The 25,955-nt window shown below is 42.3% G+C and overlaps 1 long non-coding RNA gene across 1 annotated transcript; it reads left to right on the top strand.

Annotated features, from left to right (window-relative positions):
* The first annotated feature begins 5,151 nt into the window (after nt 1-5,151).
* Nucleotides 5,152-8,512, top strand: LOC139830580 (uncharacterized). The gene is made up of 3 exons (XR_011743224.1): nt 5,152-6,413; nt 6,831-6,915; nt 8,261-8,512. It is a non-coding gene; the product is annotated as an uncharacterized lncRNA (long non-coding RNA).
* Nucleotides 8,513-25,955: the final 17,443 nt, after the last annotated feature.

The raw sequence follows: 25,955 nt of genomic DNA, 5'->3' as shown, positions 1-25,955 counted from the left end.
ACTGTGCGAAGAACCTCACACGTAGTTCATCTGATGCTGAGATCGTGCCCAGCTGCGCCAAATATCGGCTCACATGCTCGATTGAACTGGAGCCATCTGACCCACTAAACTTGGAGAATTCAGGGAGCTGATATTTGGGTGGTAGTGGGATCAAATCGTACTCGTTGGGGTACGGCTTGGAATAGCCGATTGCCCTCCTTTTCGGCACCATGCCGAACTGGTCTCTCAAGATTGTACTGATCTGATCCGCGGTGCTGGCTGCAGGAGTCGAGCTCTGAAGATTAGCTGGAGTGGCGTACTTAGCCAGCCACGCTTGCTTCTCAAGCTCTGAGCTAGCTGCAGGAGTTGAGCCTTGGAGGTTTGTTGGAGTGGCATACTTAGCTAGCCACGTCTGCTTCTCACGATCTACGCCAGCTGCAGGAGTTGAGTTCTGGAGGTTCGTCGGAGTGGCGTACTTAGCTAGCCACGTCTGCTTCTCAAGATCTGATCCAGAAGCTCCCACTGTTGTTCCAGAAGTCCCTGCTGTTGTAGTCTGGTTCGTGAGTGCCCAGTTACTGCAGTCTGGCACGTATGTGCACGTGTATCCGTGAGGGATCTCCTTAGGCGCCTCATACAAGAACTGGTAATCACTAGGGTCACCACCAATCTTGTGGATGACGAATGCCGGTGAACTCGGCACCTCTGGTGCTACCAACGCGAACGGCAGCGGTGGTTGGGACTGGAGTGGTATCTCTCCTTGGTGAGTCCCTAGAGCAGGTCCTGACGGAGAGTACTGATGCCTCATGATTTCCTGGATCACCCGAAGGGCGACACGCTCCAAATTGTTCACCAGGTTCTCAGAATGGCGGTGTAGCGAATGCGCTACCATGAAATTAATCTCCTGACGGAGAGACCTGGTGCGTTCTTCTGAAGGGGTAGACAGGTCCACTCCATCGAGCGCGCCTTCAGGCGAGAACCCTTTCCACCTGATGCCGTGTGAGCGGGTCCTCTGGAAAGAGCCGATGAGGTCGGCTTCGAGGATAGCTTTGACCTCGTCATACTTCTTCTTGAGCTCCTCAGTCAGATCCTCGTACGTGACTGGAGTACCTTCCGCCATCTCAGATGTAGATGGCGATGCAGTTGATGTCGAAGACGGTCCCACCGGGCATGCCAGAATGTGTTGGCGTCCGAAACCCACCGGCGAGCTACGGCTGGCAACACGAAGAGCCGGGAGGCTCCCAGAACTGCGGCTGGCCCTGGTCCCTCCGAGCGACGGCCCGCAAAGCTCCTGGTACGCACGTCCCGATGCTGGTGCAAGGGCGTGCCACCTGACCTATACCTGGTCAGGAAGGTGATGGATTTGCTTCGCTTAGTTTCCTGCATGGCATACACGTAAACATTAAATACGAGCCTCGATCGGCTCTCAGGTTGCCCTGTGAATCGGCTCAAGGAGCCGATCCGCCCATGGTTCATATGAGGTCTACGATCACATGGTGGTCCTGCTTGATCGATATAGAGCTAAAGCGACCTACGACGATTTAGGGTTTTCACCACATAATCGGAACATCCTACGCGTGATTGAGCCTGGCAGCCACGCACGGTGATAATAAACCAACCCTAGACAAGGCCTAAAAACCAACATGAAGTTGATCCCCGGAACATCTTATCTAGGGTTAGCAAACTACACCCTACGTGCTACTGGATCCTTCAACCCGTTTGCAAGGCCTAACTATGTAGATATTAAACTAATCCTTGAAGAACAAGGAGCAATCATAACAGATCGGATCTACTAAACATGGATCAAGCAAGGTGCCGCCCTTATACCTATGATAGGTGTAAAGGCGGCCAGATGTATAGGGATAGCATGGAGCAAAGCATGTATCGTGGTAAAACAATGCTAACCCTAACACATCTATGATAACTACGTTGCTCGCCATCAACAAGGCTTCAGCACGAGCAACGCATGAAGAACGAATAAACGTATACTGCCTAGATCGCAAGATGCGATCTAGGCAGCATGATGCTTACCCGGAAGAAACCCTCGAAACAAGGGGTTGGCGATGCGCCTAGATTGGTTTGTGATGAACGTGATTGTTGTTTTTCTCAATAACCCTAGATACATATTTATAGTCCGCAGACTTTCTAACGTGGGAATAATCCCAACCGTGCACAAGCCAGATTCTACCTAACCGACACGTATCCTACTATATTTACAGATACACGGGCAAACTAGCCCAAACTTTCTTGTACAAGGCCGCTTCATGTATATCTTCCATGTATATTCTTCAAGCCCAATCTTGATCGCGGCCCACCTCTAATCCAGTCAAATTCTGGTGATAACACTTACATGCAACACAAACACTACAAACACGGTTTTTTTCAAAGACAACATTGGTTAGTCCAACAACATGCTTATCCTTTAGGAGACGTTTAAGATTTCTCATATTGACATGAGCTAGTCGACCATTCCATAGCCAACCTATGTCAACCTTGTTAGCCATTAGACATGTTGGGATGGAGGGGCTCTCTTTCGATAAATGAGCCACATAAAGGTCGTTCTCAACATATCCAATGAAAACCAAGTTAAGATTATCACTCCTAAAAACTTTCACATGAGGCAAAGTAAAGTACGAATTGTAATCCATGCAACAAAATTGATGAATGGGAAGAAAATTATAACCTAGGGATTCAACAAGCATGATATTCTCAAGAGATAGATCCTGTGAGATTACCAACTTGCCTCGTCCCAGTACCTTTCCCTTTGAAGTATTGATACGTCCAAAACGTATCTACTTTCCCGAACACTTTTGTTGTTGTTTGCCTCTATTTTGTGTATTTTGAATACAACTAACACGGACTAACGTTGTTTTCAGCAGAATTGCTCTAGTGTCTCGTTTTTGTGCAGAAATCCAACTTTCAGGAAAATTGCTGGAAAATATCGCAAAATCCATAATTCACCCGAAGACTCACGAAGCCAGAAGATGAGATGGAGGGGGCCACGAGGGGGCCCACACCTACCCTAGGCGCGGGCCAGGCCTTGGTCACGCCTAGGGGTGATCTGGCCGCCTCGGCCACCCCCTTGACCTCTCCTTCGCACTATAAGAAGCCCCTGACCTGAAAACCGAGGGGGTTCGACGTTTGTCCAGAAAGAATTCCGCTGCTCCGCCGCCACCAGAAACCCCAATCTGGGGACCAAAAAATCCGTTCCGGCACCCTGCAGGGACGGGGATTTGGAGGAGATCATCGACATCGCCATCACCGACGCCTCTCCATCAACCATCCATGATTCCTCCATCCATGTGTGAGTAATTTCCTGCTGTAGGCCGTAGGAGATGGTAGGTATTGGATGAGATTGGTCATGTAATAGCTATAAGATTGTTATGGGCATAGTGCCTAGTATCCGTTGTTAGTATTTTTGACATTGTTACAACTTGTTGTGCTTAATGCTTGTCACTTTGGGCCCGAGTGCCATGATCTCAGATCTGAACATGTTATTGTTTCATGAGGATAATTGCTGTTTTTGATCATACCTGCAAGTTGTATACACATATTGTTGTCCGGAACCCGAGGCCCCAAATTGACAATAATTGGGATAATCGGAGGAGATGGCTATGATGTGAGGATCATGTGTGTTCACGGAGTGTTAATGCTTTGCCCCGGTACTCTATTAAAAGGAGTACCTTAATTACCAGTAGTTTCCCTTGAGGCCCCTCCGCAATGGGCTGGTAGGACAAAAGATGTCGTGCAAGTTTCTCATTGCGAGCACGCACGACTAAATAGGAACACACGTATTACTTGCAATGTCTATGTCTTGCTATTATATGGACTCTCTCATTCATGCAACGCCCGTTCATCCATCCATGTGCCTACAGTATTTTAATCCTTCTGTCTACTACAATCATCGTTACTGTTGTTTTTATTTCATTACTGCGGTTACTTCACTACTACCACTGCTATAAAAATGTTACTACCAATAAACTGTTGCGAGCAAGTCTATTTTCAGGTACAGGTGAATTGACAACTCATCTGTTTAAGCTTATAAATATTCTTTGGCTCCCCTTTTGTCGAATCAATACATTTGAGTTTTACTACCCTCGAAGACTGTTGCGATCCCCTATACTTGTGGGTCATCAAGACTATTTTCTGGCGCCGTTGCCGGGGAGCATAGCTTTATTTACAAGCCCACTTGAAGGTGATATTGTTGGCTGCAATTTATTCATTATGGGGAAAGCTCCTGGATCGAAGTTCCCTATATTGCCATCTACTACGAGAAGAGCTACAACTCTGAACACCTCTGTTGCTCTTGATTCACCATCCGTTATGAGTAAGCTTCTTACTCCACCACATGCTACTGTTACTTCTGCTGAATCTGATAATGCGCTTGATGATTTTGATGATGCTTCTAATGTGCTTGATAAGAGTGGTTCGTTAGGTCCTTTACTAGATACTACAATTTCTAGAGCTAAACAAATTCAAAATGCTGAAAATACTATTACACCTGTTAGTTCACCTCAATCTAGGGGAAATCCTAGTGATGATCTTGATGAAACTTATATTGAACTTGATGATGACTTCATTGAAGAATGTCATGCTACTAGAGATGCAAGTGCTATGAAAAGTCTTCTTGCAAGACGGGTTGTTAGATATAATTTGTCTCCTGAATCTAAATTTGCCACATCTCCCATAAATATTAGAGATAAGGATTATGATTTCTCTCTGGATTTATCTTACATATTGTAGCGACCCAGGATAATCCCCATAATAGAATTGCTTGTTCTTTTTCTTTTATGCATCATCATGGCATATGCATCATATCATCCATGTTTTTATAAAATAAAATTATTTTATAAACCCTATCAATTTTATTTTAACCTCTCATATGCTTTTAAATAAATAAACCTCCTCTTTGTATTCATTTAACAGAACCATCAAATGAAATTTACAAAACAAATTAAATTGTTTCAAAATGTTTCTTTCTCAAAATCAAGTTTGGATTTTTGGTTTGGAAAAATGTCAACCTTGTTTTCCCATCTTTCTTTTGCCTCAACCCATGCTATCTGTCTCGCTGGTGCTTCTCCTATGCAAATACGTAAGGAACTCCAGGAAATACTTTGGTTTATCTCCAACCAGCTAAAGGGCAATCCCACGATTGACTCTGTTGTTGTCTTCCACAAACACGCGAGGTGCGTGTGCACTGCGGCATGGATGCCGTGGCCGAGCATCCACTCTCCTCCTCCCCTTTTTAGCCAGCGGAGACCCCATCGAACCCTAGACCTCCTCCACATTGGCGCCGCCGCCCTCTGCTCCAACTCCTCTGCGCCTCCTCCTGCTCGAGCTGCGGCAGCCCGGCCGCCGCTCGTCCCCCGCTCGTCTTTCTCCGCCCTGGCCGACGCCTCACCGAGTTGCGTGCGCCTCTGCCCCGACCTCATCCATGCGGAGTGCCTCGCCGCTGGCTCCTTGCGCGCCACCCTCTCCCAGCTCGTCCTCAACCGCTGCGTCCCCGCGCCGCCAAGTCCGTCCTGCACCACCTCAAGCCCCGCCGCCGGCCTCGCCATCCGCCGCCACAAGTTCTGCACGACGCCGAGCCAGCACCCGCCTCCTGTGTAGCGCCTTGATCACCACCACATCGCTCCTAGGCTGCCTGCCTCGCTCCTCCAGCCGAATGTCTTTCTTCTGCGTGTGCGCGCGTGCCGGCAAGCTGTTCGACAGCAGCTGCAGTCCAAGTCCACGCGCGCCTGGCCGCCTTGTACCTCTCGCGTTCTGTGCAATCAGCAGCGCAGCTACCATCGACAGCTAGCTAGCTTAGACACGCTCCTAATCATCCATCCACCTGCATCCTTGCTTGCTTAGCTCCACACGCATATACACTCCATCCAGCTCTCTGCCTGCTTGTTTAGCTTATGCAGTTCTTCCGTCTCGTGCACCAGAGTGCAGCGAGCCTATCTGTTTTCATGGTCGTCCCGTCTCGCTCACCAGTACTTCGCTTTTTAGCCAGCTCGTTTTCAGTTTAGCAAACAGCGCCCAGGGCGCGCAGGCAGCAGCATGCTCATGCATCCATCGATGGTGACATTCAGCTAATATGCCAATCTTTTGATCCACATTTTAGCTAGCACGCACCTGCCTTTTTCCTTGATCTGTGAGCCATCAAGCAATCTGCTTGGTAGCTTAGCTAAGCTAGCTCTTCGTGCATGTGTGTCTACCCGGCTGTTCACTGCCGTTTCATGGGTCATCTGTTCAGCTGAGTTCGACACGTCTCTGTCACGCCACAACGGGGCCCATCGTCTGTGTTGCCGCTCAAGTTCTTCCGACGTCCGCTACTATGGCTACATCCACCGCTTCCTCTCCGACACGGAGATGATGGATTGACGTGAAGCCTCCGGCTTCGACTACTTCCTCGACTTTGGCGATTTTCGCCACTTCCTTTCCGATTCGATGTGAGACCTCAACCCTAAGCCCTATTTTATGAAATGAGCTATTTCGATTTTGTTGCATCATATATACATGTGCGCATCACATATCATCTTGTTGCATCGCATCGCATATGTGGGTGTCCGGGTTAATAGCGATTCACCTAATACTTAAATATGGAATTGTGCGGGATTGTTATCTTATCCCGGTTCCATTTAATTTTGCGTAGCGTACCCATGCTATGTTTATGCCATGCTAATCCACATTTAATATGCGGGGTAGATAAACAACTTGAACCTAATAATTGTTTGTCGGAATTCCGATTCCGTTTAATATGGATAAGTTTCATCGCATCATAATTGCCATGTCATTGCATATCATCTTGATCATGCTGGATCTTCTTTATCCATAGTAGTAAGACTTGTATGTGTTGTTTGTTCCAGTATTTGCTTCTTCCCGGATAGGATCACGAAGTGGTGTGGTGAGATACGACGAGTTCTCCGGATGTTCCTCGGCAAGCTTTAACAGGCAAACATTTTCCTCTATACTTCTGCCCCTGCAGAAGTCGCTCACCTATTTTATTTTGCCTTCTCCCTCGTGCTATCCTTAAGTTGCGTTCTTGTCACGTGTCCCTTCCACTTGTTACCTCAAGCAGCCCATATTGCCACCACCAACCACCAACCTCCTACAACTGTTGTTTGGTTATCGGGTCTGCCTTGCGAGTCGTAGTGCATGCTAGTGCTTTTATATCTCGTTACCGTTACTGCTATCTTATCGGGTTATCTGTTGGGGATCATGACACATGCTACATGTTCATATCTGTTGAGGGTATCATGGTTACTTGTTGATAATTGTTAAGCGGAGGCATCGGTGGGTCAGCTGATCGTTTTGTGATGGCTCACTTGTGTTTCTTTAAAGCTTAGGACCCCGAGTTCTTGTTATCTGTTCCGAGACTGAGCGCTCTAACCACACGTGGGTATGTTTCTGGGTCTACCCTCGACCACTGCCGGAATCTACAGCTTTGTCCAGTGGCCACAACTAGTTTATATGTTTTACCATTTGTTGTTGCGTGCATGCCAGCTTGTTACTTATTTACTTTGGGAAGCCCCTGGGTGCCTTGTATCCCTTGTTTCTGGTATGCACGTATAGGTTCGCGGCCTGCGCGTTTATCGCATGCTGAAGCGGGTCATTCGCCCCAGTGTGTGTTCTGACCCTCGGAAGCCGTTCTCGCAAACAGCTAGGTCCGTCTCGGAGATTCGGCCGGACTTCGATTCGGGTTCAACTTGGTTAGGTGGCTTCCTGGACAATGTTGTCTTGAAGGAGAGTGCGGGTCGTGATATCCTTCCTTTGCTCGGTTGGGTTGATCGTGCGTGTGGGCACATTTGGGCACCCCTGCAGGGTTAAATCTTATCGATAAGCCGTGTCCGCGGTTATGGACGACTTGGAGCTGTATGACTCGACCATAGACAACTTACACCTGTTGTTTATTAATAATAACTTGCGTAGTAAGTTAGTACAACTTCAATAATAAATGGTTAAAACTTGACAACCGTGTGAGTGCCCTTGTAAGTACTTCCTTGCGAGGGGGGAACGCTTCGGCTGTGTTTTGTTTGCAGAGTATAGAACTGTTAGTTATGCGCTCTCTCACCTTCTCTGATAGACGACTGTTGTAGAGTGTCTCTATAGGTTTTTAGTGCTTGCGCGCTGCCGCTTAACCCCACCATATTGCCTATGACGTTCCTCTTGCGTCCTCTAAGTCCCCTGCGTGCCTCAAGTACAAAGGACGACTGGTTGACGAATGCTTATACGTCTTGAAGTCTTGTTAAGTACGAACCCGTACTTATTGCTGCTTCTACGGGATATAACCGGGCAGGTATGAAGACCGGTACGATGAAGGCGACGTTAGCAAGGTTACCCTTCCGGCTTGGCCTGGGCAGGGTTATGGACGCCACTGGTTATCTTCAGGACTCTTAGTCCAAATTCGTATCTTGTCCGTACTCGGATGTATTTGATCTTCTGTATGATTTGGATCTTTGTATTGTATATTTGTATCTTGACTCGTTGGAGTCGTTGTTGTAATATATCTGTATCTTGTGGGCTCTATTGTAATCCTGTTGTAATGTTACCTCTCGTGATTGATTCCACCCGCATCGCGTGCATGCTTCGGCGTGTACGAGGCGCTTGGTGGTGCGTCTCCTAGAATCGATATCGTGCGGATTTCGGCGGATTCGCTGGGATCCTCATGGTACCGGTTTTGGGGCGTCACATATATCTATTGTTGAGAAAGAACCTTTCTGCGGTACTGAAAATGAAAGTGCTATGAAACATATGAATGAACTCTCTACTTTGAGAAATTTATTCTCCGATGATATTAAGATACACACTTACTTTGTCACTAAAATTTTCCCTTTCTCTCTGAAAGGAGCAGCTAAAATTTGGTATGATAATTTGTCTCCTGGATCTATTGATAATCCTATTGGTTTGGTTAATGCCTTCTTTCAGAAATATTTCCCTACTAGTGCTCAACATGCTGCTTTGCAGAAAATCTTTGACTTTGTGCAGGTAGAAGGAGAGAAATTTCCTGAATCTTGGGCAATATTTTGTTCTTTAATTAGAGCACTACCTAAACATCCATTGGCTAAAAATGAACTCCTTGATATATTCTATAATGGACTAACATTTGAATCTAGGACATACCTGGATAGTTGTGCTGGTTGTGTTTTTAGGAAAAGAACTCCCGCTGAAGCTGAGGAATTATTGGCTAAAAGCAAGAATTATGATGATTGGACTACACCGGAGCCGACACCAACACGGAAGAAAAGGGGAATGATTGAATTAAATGATGAAGTGATGAGGGAAGCCAAGAAATCTCTTAAGGAGAAGGGTATTAAATCTGAATATGTGAAGAATCTGCCACCTATAGAAGAATTATGTAAGCCAATCCCTCGGTCTTCCACTATTGGGGTACACTCTCACCAATGCTTTGATAGTAGAGATATTCCCTGTTCCAAACCTCCTAATCAATGCTAGATAAATTTGATAATTATATTGTTAAGCAAGATAATTTTAATAAGAGAGTGGAACATCACCTAATGGAAAATTCTAGAGCTATCAATAATTTGCATGATATTGTGGAAATAACTTCTAATGATGTTAAAATTCTTGTTAAACACTTCCATATGGTTCAAACTCAAATTGATCAGCTCACTAAAGTGCAAAAAGATTTGCTAGCAAATGCTTCTAGGGAAAACATGCTCATGAAATAAGAACTAGAAGCGGTGTTTCTACTCAGGATCCTTTATATCATGAAGGACATCCAAAGAGAATTGAACAAGATTCTCAACGGGTTGATGATACTAGGGCTAAGTCTAAGAAAAAGAAGAAGAAACATAAAACTGTTGTAGAATCCTCTGAACCTGCTAAGGATCCTAATAGTATATCTATTTTTTATGCTGAAACTGAAAGTGGTAATGATAAAAATGATGCTTCCGATAAAGAAGAAATTGAAGAGGAGCCTTAAAAGCATACTAAGAATACAAAATACACTAAGGAAGATTTTATTGCTACTAAACATGGTAGTGAGAGAGAACCTTGGGTGCCAAAACCAATGCCTTTTCCTAATAAGAAACATAAATCGAAGGAGGAAGAACATTATAATAAGTTTTGTGAATGGATGAAACCTTTGTTTTTGCAAATTCCTTTGACTGATGCTATTAAAATGCCTCCTTATTCAAATTGTATGAAAGATATTGTCTCTAATAAGAGGAATATTCCAAATGAGAAAATTTCCACTATGCTCGCTAATTACTCCTTTAATGGTAAGGTTCCAAAGAAGCTTGGTGATCCAGGTATACCCACTATTCCATGCTCCATCAAAAATAATTATGTTATAACTGCTTTATGTGATTTGGGAGCAGGAGTTAGTGTTATGCCTTTTTCTCTCTATAGAAGACTTGATCTAGAAAAATTAATACCGACTTGATATATCCAGGTCTACTACTATTCCTGTTGGTATATGTGAAGATGTTCCCGTTCAAGTTGCTCATCATTGTATGATATTAACTAACTTTGTTGTGCTAGAAATGCCTGAAGATGATAATATGTCTATTATTATTGGGAGACCTTTTATTAACATTGCAGGGGCTGTTATTGATTGCAACCAAGAAAAAGTAACTTTCAATGTTTATGACAAAGAGCATACGGTTTATTTTCCCAAGAAGATTGAAGGGAATTATGGTCTAAACTCAATTATTAATGTTGATACCATCCAAATTGGGAAATTTCATTTGCCTTTACCTAAGACAAAGAAAGAGGATGATATTTTCATGGTTGGAACTATTCCTACCAAGATTGAGGTAATGATACGTCTCCAACGTATCGATAATTTCTTATGTTCCATGCTACTTTTATGATGATACTCACATGTTTTATACATACTTTATGTCATATTTATGCATTTTCCGGCACTAACCTATTAACGAGATGCCGAAGAGCCGATTCTTTGTTTCTGCTGTTTTTGGTTTCAGAAATCCTAGTAAGGAAATATTCTCGGAATTGGACGAAATCAACGCCCAGGATCTTATTTTTCCACGAAGCTTCCAGAAGTACGAAAGGGAAACGAAGTGGGGCGACGAGGCGGCCACACAACAGGGCGGCGCGGCCCAGGCCTTAGCCGCGCGGCCCAGGCCTTAGCCGCGCGGCCCTGGCGTGTGGGGCCCTCGTGGCGCCCCCTGACCTACCCTTCCGCCTACATAAGCCTTCGTCGATAATAGTTCCGATGCGAGAGCCACGATACGGAAAACCTTCCAAAGACGCCGCCGCCGCCAATCCCATCTCGGGGGATTCGGGAGATCGCCTGCGGCACCACTGCCGAGAGGGGAATCATCTCCCGGAGGACTCTTCACCGCCATGGTCGCCTCCGGAGTGATGTGTTAGTAGTTCACCCCTGGACTATGGGTCCATAGCAGTAGCTAGATGGTCGTCTTCTCCTAATTGTGCTATCATTGTTGGATCTTGTGAGCTGCCTAACATGATCAAGATCATCTATCTGTAATGCTACATGTTGTGTTTGTTGGGATCCGATGAATATGGAATACTATGCTATGTTGATTATCAATCTATCAATGTGTTGTTTATGATCTTGCATGCTCTCCGTTATTAGTAGAGGCTCTGGCCAAGTTGATACTTGTAACTCCAAGAGGGAGTATTTATGCTCGATAGTGGGTTCATGTCTCCATTAAATCTGGGAGTGACAAAGAACCCCTAAGGTTGTGGATGTGCTGTTGCCACTAGGGATAAAACATCAATGCTATGTCTAAGGATGTATTTGTTGATTACATTACGCACCATACTTAATGCAATTGTCTGTTGTTTGCAACTTAATACTGGAGGGGGTTCGGATGATAACCTGAAGGTGGACTTTTTAGGCATAGATGCATGCTGGATAGCGGTCTATGTACTTTGTCGTAATGCCCAATTGAATTTCACAATACTCATCATAACATGTATGTGCATGGCCATGCCCTCTTTATTTGTCAATTGCCCAACTGTAATTTGTTCACCCAACATGCTATTTCTTATGGGAGAGACACCACTAGTGAACTGTGGACCCCGGTCCATTCTTTTACATTGAATACAATCTACTGCAATACTCGTTCTACTGTTCTCTGCAAACATCATCATCCACACTATACATCTAATCCTTTGTTACAGCAAGCCGGTGAGATTGACAACCTCACTGTCACGTTGGGGCAAAGTAATTTGGTTGTGTTGTGCAGGTTCCACGTTGGCGCCGGAATCCCTGGTGTTGCGCCGCACTACACTCCGACGCCATCAACCTTCAACGTGCTTCTTGGCTCCTAATGGTTCGATAAACCTTGGTTTCTTACTGAGGGAAAACTTGCCGCTGTACGCATCACACCTTCCTCTTGGGGTTCCCAACGGACGCGTGCTGTACGCGTATCAAGCTCTTTTTCTGGCACCGTTGCCGGGGAGATCAAGACACGCTGCAAGGGGAGTCTCCACCTCCAATCTCTTTACTTTGTTTTGTCTTGCTTTACTTTTATTTACTACTTTGTTTGCTGCACTAAAACAAAACACAAAAAAATCTAGTTTTACTTTATTTACTATCTTGTTCTCCATATTAAAAACACAAAAAAATTAGTTACTTGCATTTACTTTATCTAGTTTGCTTTATTTACTATTGCTAAAATGGGAACTCCTGAAAATACTAAGTTGTGTGACTTCACAAACACAAATAATAATGATTTCTTATGCGCACCTATTGCTCCACCTGCTACTACAGCAGAATTCTTTGAAATTAAACCTGCTTTACTGAATCTTGTTATGAGAGAGCAATTTTCTGGTGTTAGTTCTGATGATGCTGCTGCCCATCTTAATAATTTTGTTGAACTATGTGAAATGCAAAAGTATAAGGATGTAGATGGTGACATTATAAATTTAAAATTGTTTCCTTTCTCACTAAGAGGAAGAGCTAAAGATTGGTTGCTATCTCTGCGTAAGAATAGTATTGATTCATGGACTAAATGTAAGGATGCTTTCATTGGTAGATATTATCCTCCTGCTAAAATTATATCTTTGAGAAGTAGCATAATGAATTTTAAGCAATTGGATACTGAGCATGTTGCACAAGCATGGGAAAGAATGAAATCTTTGGTTAAAAATTGCCCAGCCCATGGACTGACTACTTGGATGATCATCCAAACCTTTTATGCAGGACTGAATTTTTCTTCACGGAACCTATTGGATTCAGCTGCTGGAGGTACCTTTATGTACATCACTCTAGGCGCCGCAACAAAGCTTCTTGATAATATGATGATTAATTACTCTGAATGGCACACAGAAAGAGCTCCACAAGGTAAGAAGGTAAATTCTGTTGAAGAAACCTCTTCCTTGAGTGATAAGATTGATGCTATTATGTCTATGCTTTTGAATGGTAGGACTAATGTTGATCCTAATAATGTTCCGTTAGCTTCATTGGTTGCTCAAGAAGAACATGTTGATGTGAACTTCATTAAAAATAATAATTTCAACAACAATGCTTATCGGAACAATTCTAGTAACAACTATAGGCCATATCCTTATAATAATGGTAACGGTTATGGTAATTCTTACGGGAATTCTTACAACAATAATAGGAATACACCCCCTGGACTTGAAGCCATGCTTAAAGAATTTATTAGTACACAAACTGCTTTTAACAAATCTATTGAAGAAAAGCTTGGGAAAATTGATATACTTGCTTCTAAAGTCGATAGTCTTGCTGCTGATGTTGATCTTTTGAAATCGAAAGTTATGCCTAATGAAAATAATGATATTAAGTCATTTGCTACAGCAAACGCCATCCAAGTTAGAATTAATGAGAATATAAGATTGATGGCCGAATTGCGAGCTAGGTGGGAAAAACAAGAATATGCTAAAGAAGATAATATAGCTAAAGTTTGGACTATTACCACCACTAGTAATGCTAATGCTCCACATGTTGCTGCACCTCCTACTATCAATGGTAAATTAATTAGTGTTGGCAATGTTTCTACTTCTAATGCAAAGCACAAAAGCTCAGGAGGAAACTGCTAAAACTGCTGAAACTCCCTGTGATAAAACTGCTGAATTTTTTTCCAACATTGGGGACAATGATCCCATTGCTTTAGATTATAATGGTTTAGATTTTGATGATTGCCACATCTCTGAAGTTATAAAGTTCTTACAAAAACTTGCTAAGAGTCCTAATGCTAGTGCTATAAATTTGGCCTTTACAAAACATATTACAAATGCTCTCATAAAAGCTAGAGAAGAGAAATTAGAACGCGAAGCTTCTATTCCTAGGAAGTTAGACGATGGTTGGGAGCCCATTATTAATATGAAGGTCAATGACTTTGATTGTAATGCTTTATGTGATCTTGGTGCAAGTATTTCCGTTATGCCTAGGAAAATCTATAATATGCTTGACTTGCCACCATTGAAAAATTGTTATTTGGATGTTAATCTTGCTGATAACTCTACAAAGAAACCTTTGGGGAGAGTTGATAATGTTCGCATTACGGTTAACAATAACCTTATCCCCGTTGATTTTGTTGTCTTGGATATTGAATGCAATGCATCTTGTCCCATTATATTGGGAAGACCTTTTCTTCGAACTGTTGGTGCTATTATTGATATGAAGGAAGGTAATATTAAATATCAATTTCCTCTCAAGAAAGGTATGGAACACTTCCCTAGAAAGAGAATGAAGTTACCTTTTGATTCTATCATTAGAACAAATTATGATGTTGATGCTTCGTCTCTTGATGTTACTTGATACACACTTTCTGCGCCTAGCTGAAAGGCGTTAAAGAAAAGCGCTTATGGGAGACAACCCATGATTTTACTACAGTACTTTTGTTTTATATTTGAGTCTTGGAAGTTGTTGCTACTGTAGCAACCGCTCCTTATCTTAATTTTGTTGCATTGTTATGCCAAGTAAAGTCTTTGATAGTAAGGTTCATACTAGATTTGGATTGCTGCGCAGAAACAGATTTCTTGCTGTCACGAATTTGAGAAATAGTTTCTGTAGGTAACTCAGAAAATTCTGCCAATTTACGTGAGTGATCCTCAGATATGTACGCAACTTTCATTCAATTTGAGCATTTTCATCTGAGCAAGTCTGGTGCACCTATAAAATTCATCTTTACGGACTGTTCTGTTTTGATAGATTCTGCCTTTTATTTCGCATTGCCTGTTTTGCTATGCTTGATGGATTTTTCTATTCCATTAACTTTCAGTAGCTTTGTCCAATGTCCAGAAGTGTTAAGAATGATTATGTCACCTCTGAACATGTGAATTTTGATTATGCACTAACCCTCTAATGAGTTGTTTTGAGTTTGATGTGGAGGAAGTTTTCAAGGATCAAGAGAGGAGGATGATACAATATGATCAAGGAGAGTGAAAGCTCTAAGCTTGGGGATGCCCCGGTGGTTCACCCCTGCATATTTCAAGAAGACTCAAGCGTCTAAGCTTGGGGATGCCCAAGGCATCCCCTTCTTCATCGACAACATTATCAGGTTCCTCTAGTGAAACTATATTTTTATTCCATCACATCTTATGTGCTTTACTTGGAGCGTCTGTATGTTTTTATTTTTGTTTTGTTTGAATAAAGTTGGATCCTAGCATTCATTGTGTGGGAGAGAGACACGCTCCGCTGTTGCATATGGACAAATATGTCCTTAGGCTTTACGCATAATATTCATGGCGAAGGTTGAACTGCTTCGTTAAATTGTTATATGGTTGGAAACGGGAAATGCTACATGTGGTAATTGGTATAATAACTTGAATAATGTGATACTTGGCAATTGTTGTGCTCATGTTTAAGCTCTTGCATCATATACTTTGCACCTATTAATGAAGAAATACATAGAGCTTGCTAAAATTTGGTTTGCATGATTGGTCTCTCTAAGGTCTAGATATTTTCTAGTAAGGGTCGAACAACAAGGAAGACGGTATAGAGTCTTATAAAGCTTACAATATGTCTTTTATGTGAGTTTTGCTGTACCGGTTCATACTTGTGTTTGCTTTAAACAACCTTGCTATCCTAAACCTTGTATCGAGAGGGAATACTTCTCATGCATCCAAAATCCTTGAGCCAAATACTATGCCACTTGTGTCCACCATACCTACCTACTACATGGTATTTCTCCGCCATTCCAAAGTAAATTGCTTGAGTGCTACCTTTAAAATTTCCATTCTTTACCTTTGCAATATATAGCTCATGGGACAAATAGCCTAAAAACTATTGTGATATTGAATATGTACTTATGCATCTTATCTCTTATTAAGTTGCTTGTTGAGCGATAACCATGTTCCTGGGGACGCCATCAACTACACTTTGTTGAATATCATGTGAGTTGCTATGCATGTTCGTCTTGTCTGAAGTAAGGGCGATTTACCATGAGTTGAATGGTTTGAGTATGCATATTGTTAGAGAAGAACATTGGGCCGCTAACTAAAGCCATGATCCATGGTGGAAGTTTCAGTTTTGGACAACTATCCTCAACCTCATATGAAAATATTATTTGTTGCTAAATGCTTATGCATTAAAGAGGAGTCCATTAGCTGTTGTCTATGTTGTCCCGGTATGGATGTCTAAGTTGAGAATAATCAAAAGCGAGAAATCCAATGCGAGCTTTCTCCTTAGACCTTTGTACATGCGGCATAGAGGTACCCCTTTGTGACACTTGGTTAAAACATATGTATTGCGATGATAATCCAGGTAATCCGAGCTAATTAGGACAAGGTGCGGGCACTATTGGTATACTATGCATGAGGCTTGCAACTTGTAGGATATAATTTACATGAGACATATGCTTTATTACTACCGTTGACAAAATTGTTTCTTGTTTTCAAAATAAAAGCTCTAGCACAAACATAGCAATCAATGCTTCCCTCTGCGAAGGGCCTTTCTTCTACTTTTATGTTGAGTCAGTTTACCCATCTCCTTCTATCTCAAGAAGCAAACACTTGTGTGAACTGTGCATTGATTCGTACATACTTGCATATTAAACTCATTATATTACTTTATGTTGACAATATCCATGAGATATACATGTTATAAGTTGAAAGCAACCGCTGAAACTTAATCTTCCTTTGTGTTTCTTCAATGCCTCTACTATGAATTTATTGCTTTATGAGTTAACTCTTATGCAAGACTTATTGATGCTTGTCTTGAAAGTACTATTCATGAAAAGTCTTTGCTATATGATTCGATTGTTTACTCATTGCATTTACATTGCTTCGAATCGCTGCATTCATTACATGTGCTTACAATAGTATTGATCAAGATTATGATGGCATGTCACTTCAGAAATTATCTTTGTTATCATTTACCTACTCGGGACGAGTAGGAACTAAGCTTGGGGATGCTGATACGTCTCCAACGTATCGATAATTTCTTATGTTCCATGCTACTTTTATGATGATACTCACATGTTTTATACATACTTTATGTCATATTTATGCATTTTCCGGCACTAACCTATTAACGAGATGCCGAAGAGCCGATTCTTTGTTTTCTGCTGTTTTTGGTTTCAGAAATCCTAGTAAGGAAATATTCTCGGAATTGGACGAAATCAACGCCCAGGATCTTATTTTTCCACGAAGCTTCCAGAAGTCCGAAAGGGAAATGAAGTGGGGCGACGAGGCGGCCACACAACAGGGCGGCGCGGCCCAGGCCTTGGCCGCGCGGCCCTGGCATGTGGGGCCCTCGTGGCGCCCCCTGACCTACCCTTCCGCCTACATAAGCCTTCGTCGATAATAGTTCCAGTACCGAGAGCCACGATACGGAAAACCTTCCAGAGACGCCGCCGCCGCCAATCCCATCTCGGGGGATTCAGGAGATCGCCTCCAGCACCCTGCCGGAGAGGGGAATCATCTCCAGGAGGACTCTTCACCGCCATGGTCGCCTCCGGAGTGATGTGTGAGTAGTTCACCCCTGGACTATGGGTCCATAGCAGTAGCTAGATGGTCGTCTTCTCCTAATTGTGCTATCATTGTTGGATCTTGTGAGCTGCCTAACATGATCAAGATCATCTATCTGTAATGCTACATGTTGCGTTTGTTGGGATCCGATGAATATGGAATACTATGCTATGTTGATTATCAATCTATCTATGTGTTGTTTATGATCTTGCATGCTCTCCGTTATTAGTAGAGGCTCTGGCCAAGTTGATACTTGTAACTCCAAGAGGGATTATTTATGCTCGATAGTGGGTTCATGTCTCCATTAAATCTGGGGGAGTGACAGCAACACCTAAGGTTGTGGATGTGCTGTTGCCACTAGGGATAAAACATCAATGCTATGTCTAAGGATGTATTTGTTGATTACATTACGCACCATACTTAATGCAATTGTCTGTTGTTTGTAACTTAATACTGGAGGGGGTTCGGATGATAACTCGAAGGTGGACTTTTTAGGCATAGATGCATGCTGGATAGCGGTCTATGTACTTTGTCGTAATGCCCAATTGAATTTCACAATACTCATCATAACATGTATGTGCATGGTCATGCCCGCTTTATTTGTCAATTGCCCAACTGTAATTTGTTCACCAAACATGCTATTTCTTATGGGAGAGACACCACTAGTGAACTGTGGACCCGGTCCATTCTTTTACATCGAATACAATCTACTGAAATACTCGTTCTACTGTTCTCTGCAAACATCATCATCCACACTATACATCTAATCCTTTGTTACAGCAAGCCGGTGAGATTGACAACCTCGCTGTCACGTTGGGGCAAAGTAATTTGGTTGTGTTGTGCAGGTTCCACGTTGGCGCCGGAATCCCTGGTGTTGCGCCGCACTACACTTGGCTCCTACTGGTTCGATAAACCTTGGTTTCTTACTGAGGGAAAACTTGCCGCTATACGCATCACACCTTCCTCTTGGGGTTCCCAACGGACGCGTGCTGTACGCGTATCAGGTAACATAATCATTGTGTGAAATGCAAAGTTTTGCTTCATATAATATTGTTTCTATAACAAGAGTTGATCAACCTTGTTAACAAAGTAATTTTGAATGAATGAAACTATGTTTTCACCTATGTACTATTGATTGACTTTATATTAGAATGTCTTAGAGTTGTTGTAGATTTGGTTTTGATTTGGTTTTTCATCTTTCCATAATTGTTTTCCTGCAATAGAATCATTATTCAAATTCTGAAAATTGCCAAAAAATAAAGTTTCTCAAAAAATTCCAGAAAATATATAGAAACTTTTTACGCATGAAAAGGGGTAGAGTGGCACCTAGGGCAGCCCAGGGGGACCCACCAGCTGACCACACCATGTGGTGGCGCGACTGGCCCCCTGGCCGCGCCAAGGGCTGGTGTGGGACCCCTGGCCCTCCACTTGCTCCCTCCTCTGTCATTCCATTCTCTCTCCCAAAAAACACCCCACCATTGCTCAAATCCGTGCTCTTGCTGTTCTTCATCACGGATTTTCGATCTCCTTCCTCAGCCCATATTTCCTGCTGAAATTTGAAGCATTTGCTCTCCGGCATGTGACTCCTTCGATTATCCAAGTAGAATTTTGATTGGTGGAGTATCTTGAATATTTTGCTGCTGTAGATGACATGTTAAGTGAGCTTGCATGCTTGTATTATGATGTAATAAGTTGTTTTGATGCATGTTTAGTCCTCTTATAAGTCTCCATAGTGTTCTTCTTCATTTAATTGTCTTAAAATCATTTTTATGAGATTTGTTAAAAAAATCAGAGATGGGAGGCAATGCATATCAACTCAATCAACATGAATTGGAGTTAAATGAAGTCATGAAGGTTCACCATGAGGAAGTAGTTTTTCCTTCTCTTTATTCATGTGTGGAATTCATGAGTGCTACAAGAATTCCGCAGAATTTCCGGAATTTGGTTTCCAATGCAGGGTTAGAAAGTTTTGTTGATGGTGAACCATACCAACATGTTAAGCTAACTATGTCTATGGTGCAGGATTTCAGATTTAGTTGGAAATTTCCTAACCCCATGGTTCATTACAAAATATATAATATAGTTGTCGATTTGCCTCTCGATGATTTATGTGCAGCTATCAGAGTGCCACAATGGGGATCATGCGGAAAAATCAAGGAGCGACCCAAGCCATTGCTGGAACTCTACAAAGAAATTTGTTAGGGGAGGAGCTTCTCAGAGGAGGATGGTAAAATCCGAAGCATTCAACTTCCCTCTATTCGGTATTTTGCTTATTTTATTACTAAGTGAGTTCTACCTAGAAAGGTTGCAAGTAAGTTATCCTCTCATGATTTAGCCTTCCTAGCTGCTACCTTGAAACAAGATAGAGAATACAATTTGAGTGCTTTGATAGCCTCCTGTCTTACTATTAACCGTGAGAAAGGGGAGTTTGTGGAGGCCTCACTGCCTCTCGTTTATTAGCCTTTCACGGTCTAGTTCCACATGCTTTGGACTTTCAATTTCCATTGGAGAGGATTGATCTTAATTCAATGGTGCAATATCAATTTGTTTCTTATCAAGTTAACATTGGCTATCTACCTTATGAAATTATCTTTTTCAAGAGAAAATCATTATCTCGGTGGGTAACTAAGACCGACCGTCTAGTCAATTTGCCTGCGCCCCTTTTGCTTAACCTTGATGCTAGGGAAGGATGTTCACTCACGGAACAAGAGCTTGACACATACATAGAGGATCAGGGGCGACATGTACATGACGATGGAGGGGAGGCTGAAGATAACTTCATCCAGCCCTCCAACACTGCTGGGTTCCATATCAGCAACCTTACTATCACTATGGGCCTTCAACTTCTTCTTCCTCACGAGGGTCGGGCTATGATCATGCTAGGGATGACACACATCCTGAAGCCACTACTCACCCTGCGGTTGATCTCCACTTATGCGAAAATCCTAAGCTTGAGGGGAGGTATACCGACATCTCACTCATCTATATATCATATTCTATCGGAACTTTCTATATCCATGTTTCTCTTTCTTTTTGTTCTTGCTAGTTTATTTCTGTAATTTATTTTTATTTGAATCTTGGAATTTTTTAATACTGTAATAACCTCTCTTTATCTTATTTATTTCGTTTTTATACCAAGGATAGCCTCTAATAGGAAGGAGGTAAGAATTTGGGGAGTTGCTGTCTAAAAACATATTCTATGTTGTCACCGTAAAAATTAATATAAATGGCCAGAATGGAATTTTGAGCTGCAAATTTGTGAGTATATTCCCTAGGTTGTTATCTAACTTTCATTAGTTTAGAACTTTTGTAGATGAGCTCCATAACATCTTCATAAAAATCGATCTTTTTCTGCTGTTCTGGGTTGGCAAATTTCTGCCACTTATTGCATTTGCGTGTTTATGTTAGTTTTCTTAGTTTTTGTTGTTCTTGCTTTTGTTTCTACTTTCCAAAACAAAAAAAGACAAAAAATATTTCTATTTTTTCTCTTCATCTGCTTCTTAGTTTGCTTCATCTTCTCATTATGGTTTGCTATGCAAAAATCCAAAAAGATTTTGCTTTGTGTGATGATTAAAAATCGAAAACCCAAAAATATTTGTTGTTCTTCTTTGGTTTTGTAAAGTTGCTGCAGGGTTCAACGGTCTTCCGTAACTTCATTGGAGCTTGGTTATCATTTCATATCATTCAAGTCACACAAGTGAAGAGCAGTAATGACGGTCACGATAATTCGAGTTGTGTTGAGAGGCTGGTATGAACTCTATTTGTTTTCACTTTTGTACATATACTCATTTATGTGGACATGTTTAGTTTGTTTGTGTAAGGTGTATGCTACTTAATGATGCTCTGTAGTTTATGCTCTCTCATGATTAGTTTCAATTTACTAATATTAGGTAACATGTCATATAGATGTTTGCTTGCATTGCTCTATTCATATAACGGTATGACATTGTGGTATCCTCCTCTGAATGCTTCATTTGAATCGACTTGGCACACATGCTCAAGCATGCATAAGACTAAAACAAAAGTCATTTAAGCCTCAATGATTTATCTTGCCTCGGAGTTCTTGTATTACTTTTATGCTTCCGTTAATTTTATCCGTCGCAAGCATGATTATGACATCTACTACTTTCTTGATTTTCGCTTCCTAGTCCATTGCTAGCCTTCGCTTGCACTAAGATCTACTCGTGCATCCAACCACTAAAAACCAAAGTGCCAATTGTGTCAACCATACATACCTATATGTTGTATTTCGCTGCCACTCCAAAGTGAATTGCTTGTGTGCTACCTTTAAAACCTTCAAAAAATTATCATTTGTTTTGTGTAATTTATAGCTCATGGGAAAGTAGTCTAAAAAACTATTGTGGTAAGGATTATGTTACTTATGCATTTTTAGTTCTTATAAGTTGCTTGTTGTGTGATAACCATGTTGTCATGGGGAACACCATCAATGTGCCCTTGTTGAATATCGTGTGAATTACTATGCATGTTCATCTTGTTTGAAGTAAGGGAGATTTACCATGAGTTGAAAAGATTGGAGTATGCATATTGTTAGAGAGGAACATTAATTGAGCCGCCAACTAAAGCTATGTTCACATGCATGGTGGAAGTTTCAGCTGGACGAAAGTCCAAATATCTGTTGTCCTTGTTTTCTCGGTATGGATGTCCAAAAAGTTGAGATTCATCAAAATTGAGAAATCAAATGAGATTCATCTCCTAGGACCTTTGTACAGGAGGCAAGGAGGTACCCCTTTGTGACACTTGGTTGAAACATATGTATGTGATGAAAATCCATGGAAGTCCAAGCTAATTAAGACAAGGTATGAGCACTATTAGTATATTATGCATGAGGCAAGCAAATTTATAGGAAGTTTTATGCATGAGCCATATTATTTATCACTATTATTGACATGAGTTGCACTTCTCAAAATATATCAACACTCCTATTGCATTCAAAATGAAAAGCTCTAGCACATAAGCAATCTTACTTCCCTCTGCGCATGGCCAATCTCTTACTTTTATGTTGAGTCACCATCCGTTCTTCGAGCACTTTCTTGAAAGTATAGCTGTCATTCTTAGTTTAATATGCTTGTTCTAGAATAAGATTAATTGTGGTATAACTGTGATGCTTGAATCTTTCGATATTTTTACTTCTAGTCTTCTCTTGAACTTCAGAGGTGCCCCGGCATTTATGTTTTGCTCCACAAATAGGGAAAGCGAGATATCACTTTATCATATCATATTATGAACATTGCAATCCTGCAGATACTTATGTTTCATGTTGCTTATTATTGTGTTGGTATCCTTTCATGACTTGCATAACTATTGAGTATTCTAGTTGCATGCTTCTTATTGAATTCCCTGAGCATTTGATCATGTAATGAGAATATATACATCATATGAAGCAAATAGGTTCGTGAAAGTTTCTTTTATCTCACTCAGTTGTCACTGAATTGCTTGAGGACAAACAATAAGCTAAGCTTGGGGGAGTTGATACGTCCAAAACGTATCTACTTTACTGAACATTTTTGCTATTGTTTTCCCTCTATCTTGTGTGTTTTGAATACAACTAACACAGACTAACACATTGTTTTCTGCACAATTGCTCTGGTGTCTCGTTTTTGTGCAGAAATCCAACTTTCAGGAAAATTCCCGGAAAATATCGCAAAATCCATATTTCACCAGAAGACTCACGGAGCCAGAAGACGAGACGGAGGGAGGCCACGAGGGTCCCACACCTACCCTAGGCGTGGGCCAGGCCGTCTGGCCGCCTCGGCCACCCCCTCGAGCTCTCCTTCGCACTATAAGAAGCCCCTGACCTGAAAACCGAGGGGGTTCAATGTTTTTCTAGAAAGAATTCCGCTCCTCCGCCGCCACCAGAAACCCCAATCCGGAGACCAGAAACTCCGTTCTGGCACCCTGCCGGGACAGGGATTTGGAGGAGATCATCACCATCGCCATCACCGACGCCTCTCCATCAACTATCCATGATTCTTCCATCCATGTGTGCGTAATTCCCCGCTGTAGGCTGTAGGGGATGGTAGGGATTGGATGAGATTGGTCATGTAATAGCTATCAGATTGTTATGGGCATAGTGCCTAGTATCCCTTGTTAGTATTTTTTACATTGTTGCAACTTGTTGTGCTTAATGCTTGTCACTTTGGGCCCGAGTGCCATGATCTCAGATCTGAATATGTTATTGGTTCATGAGGATAATTGTTGTTTTTGATCATACCTGGAAGTTGTATACACATACTGTTGTCCGGAACCCGAGGCCCAAAGTGACAATAATTGGGATAACCGGAGGGCATGGCTATGTTGTGAGGATCACGTGTGTTCACGGAGTGTTAATGCTTTGCTCCGGTACTCTCTTAAAGGGAGTACCTTAATTACCAGTAATTTTCCTTGAGGCCCCGCTGCAACGGGCTGGTAGGACAAAAGATGTCGTGCAAATTTCTCATTGCGAGCACGCACGACTAAATAGGAACACACGTCTATGGTTATCTTATACTAGGATGCTTATATCATTATTATTTGCAATGCCTATGTCTTGCTATTATATGGACTCTCTCATTCATGCAACGCCCGTTCATCCATCCCCGTGCCTACAATATTTTAATCATGTTGTCTACTGCAATCATCGTTACTGTATTTTTATTTCATTACTGTTGTTACTTCACTGCTACCACTGCTATTGATGAGGACATCCCTACTACATTACTACCTCCATCATTGTAAGATAAAGACGATGCTACTGTGAAGCTCAAGTCCAATGAAGTCAGGATTGGACCAATGACACGAGCTCGTGCGAAGCTACTCAAACAACAGGTGAACTTGTTCCTAAGTGATACTTTGATCGATGAGAACTTTATAATGCCTAAGTCCTATTACTTATGTATGATCAAATATGAGGAGGGAGCAAGCATCACATGAGGAGGAGAGGAGCAGCTGGACAAGAAGCTGGACGTGAAGCTGGACATGGAGTTGTCCATGAAGCTGGACATGAAGAGATCCCATGGAAGCGCGAGGGAGGAGAGGAAGGCATGCGCAAGGGAAGAAGAAGTCCAGGCCGGCGCCTGGCCCGGTCAGACCGGCCGCCACGTCGGCGCGCCCGGTCCCAGGCCCGGTCCAACCGGGCGCCCGACCGGCCCATCCCGGTGCTAACCGGATCCCCAGCTTGAGCCCGACCGGCCGACTCCGAGTCTGTCTCGACCAGATCCGATCTGGGTCGGTTTTCTATGTATCTTTTCGACCTGAGGTCGTCCTGAACCCCTATATAAGTACCTAGGACAGCCCCATAATAGCTTCAGACTACGTTTAAGATAAACCCTAGTCCATAGTTGTTTTCTACGTAAAACTATTGATACCCAACTCTCCAATTCGTTTCGATCTGAAGTTTTATAGTACCGAAAGTTTGTGTGATCTGCTGTTCCATTGGGGATTAGAAGATTGCAATTTACCGCTTCGTGGTCGGCGGCTACGTGTGCAGGTGTGTGGAGTTGCGAATATCTTGCAGGGTTGAGAGTTGTTGCACTGGCGATAGGAATCAATCGAGAGACTTCGTTGGCGTCATACAAGTTATCTTCCACATATCATCGATTCCATCCGCTGTGTTCATCGCGTGTTCATCACCACCCCATCACTTACTGAGAAGATCGGGCAACCCCATATATTATCTATAAAACTGTTACTACTGATAAACTGTTGCGAGCAAGTCTATTTTCAGGTGCAGGTGAATTGACAACTCATATGTTAAAGCTTATAAATATTCTTTGGCTCCTCTTGTGTCGAATAAATAAATTTGGATTTTACTTCCCTCGAAGACTTTGCGATCCCCTATACTTGTGTGTCATCAAGTATCTACGAATGTGATGCTTGAGTTTGAGTTGATATCTTCAATGAATTTCTCAAGCATCTCCTTTCTTCCGGTCATATGATTTGTGCATCCACTATCGAGCACCCATTTTGGTCTATCAGAGAAATATCCCTACATAATCAAGTCTTAGATTTAGGAACCCATTTTGCAATGGGTTCCTTAACATTAGTAACAAGTACTTTAGGTACCCAAATGGAATACAAATTGTAAGCATATTCATTATAGG

Source organism: Lolium perenne, chromosome 4 (genome assembly GCF_019359855.2).
Source record: "Lolium perenne isolate Kyuss_39 chromosome 4, Kyuss_2.0, whole genome shotgun sequence".
NCBI classification, from domain to species: Eukaryota; Viridiplantae; Streptophyta; class Magnoliopsida; order Poales; family Poaceae; genus Lolium; species Lolium perenne.
This window is presented reverse-complemented; position numbering and strand designations above follow the sequence as displayed.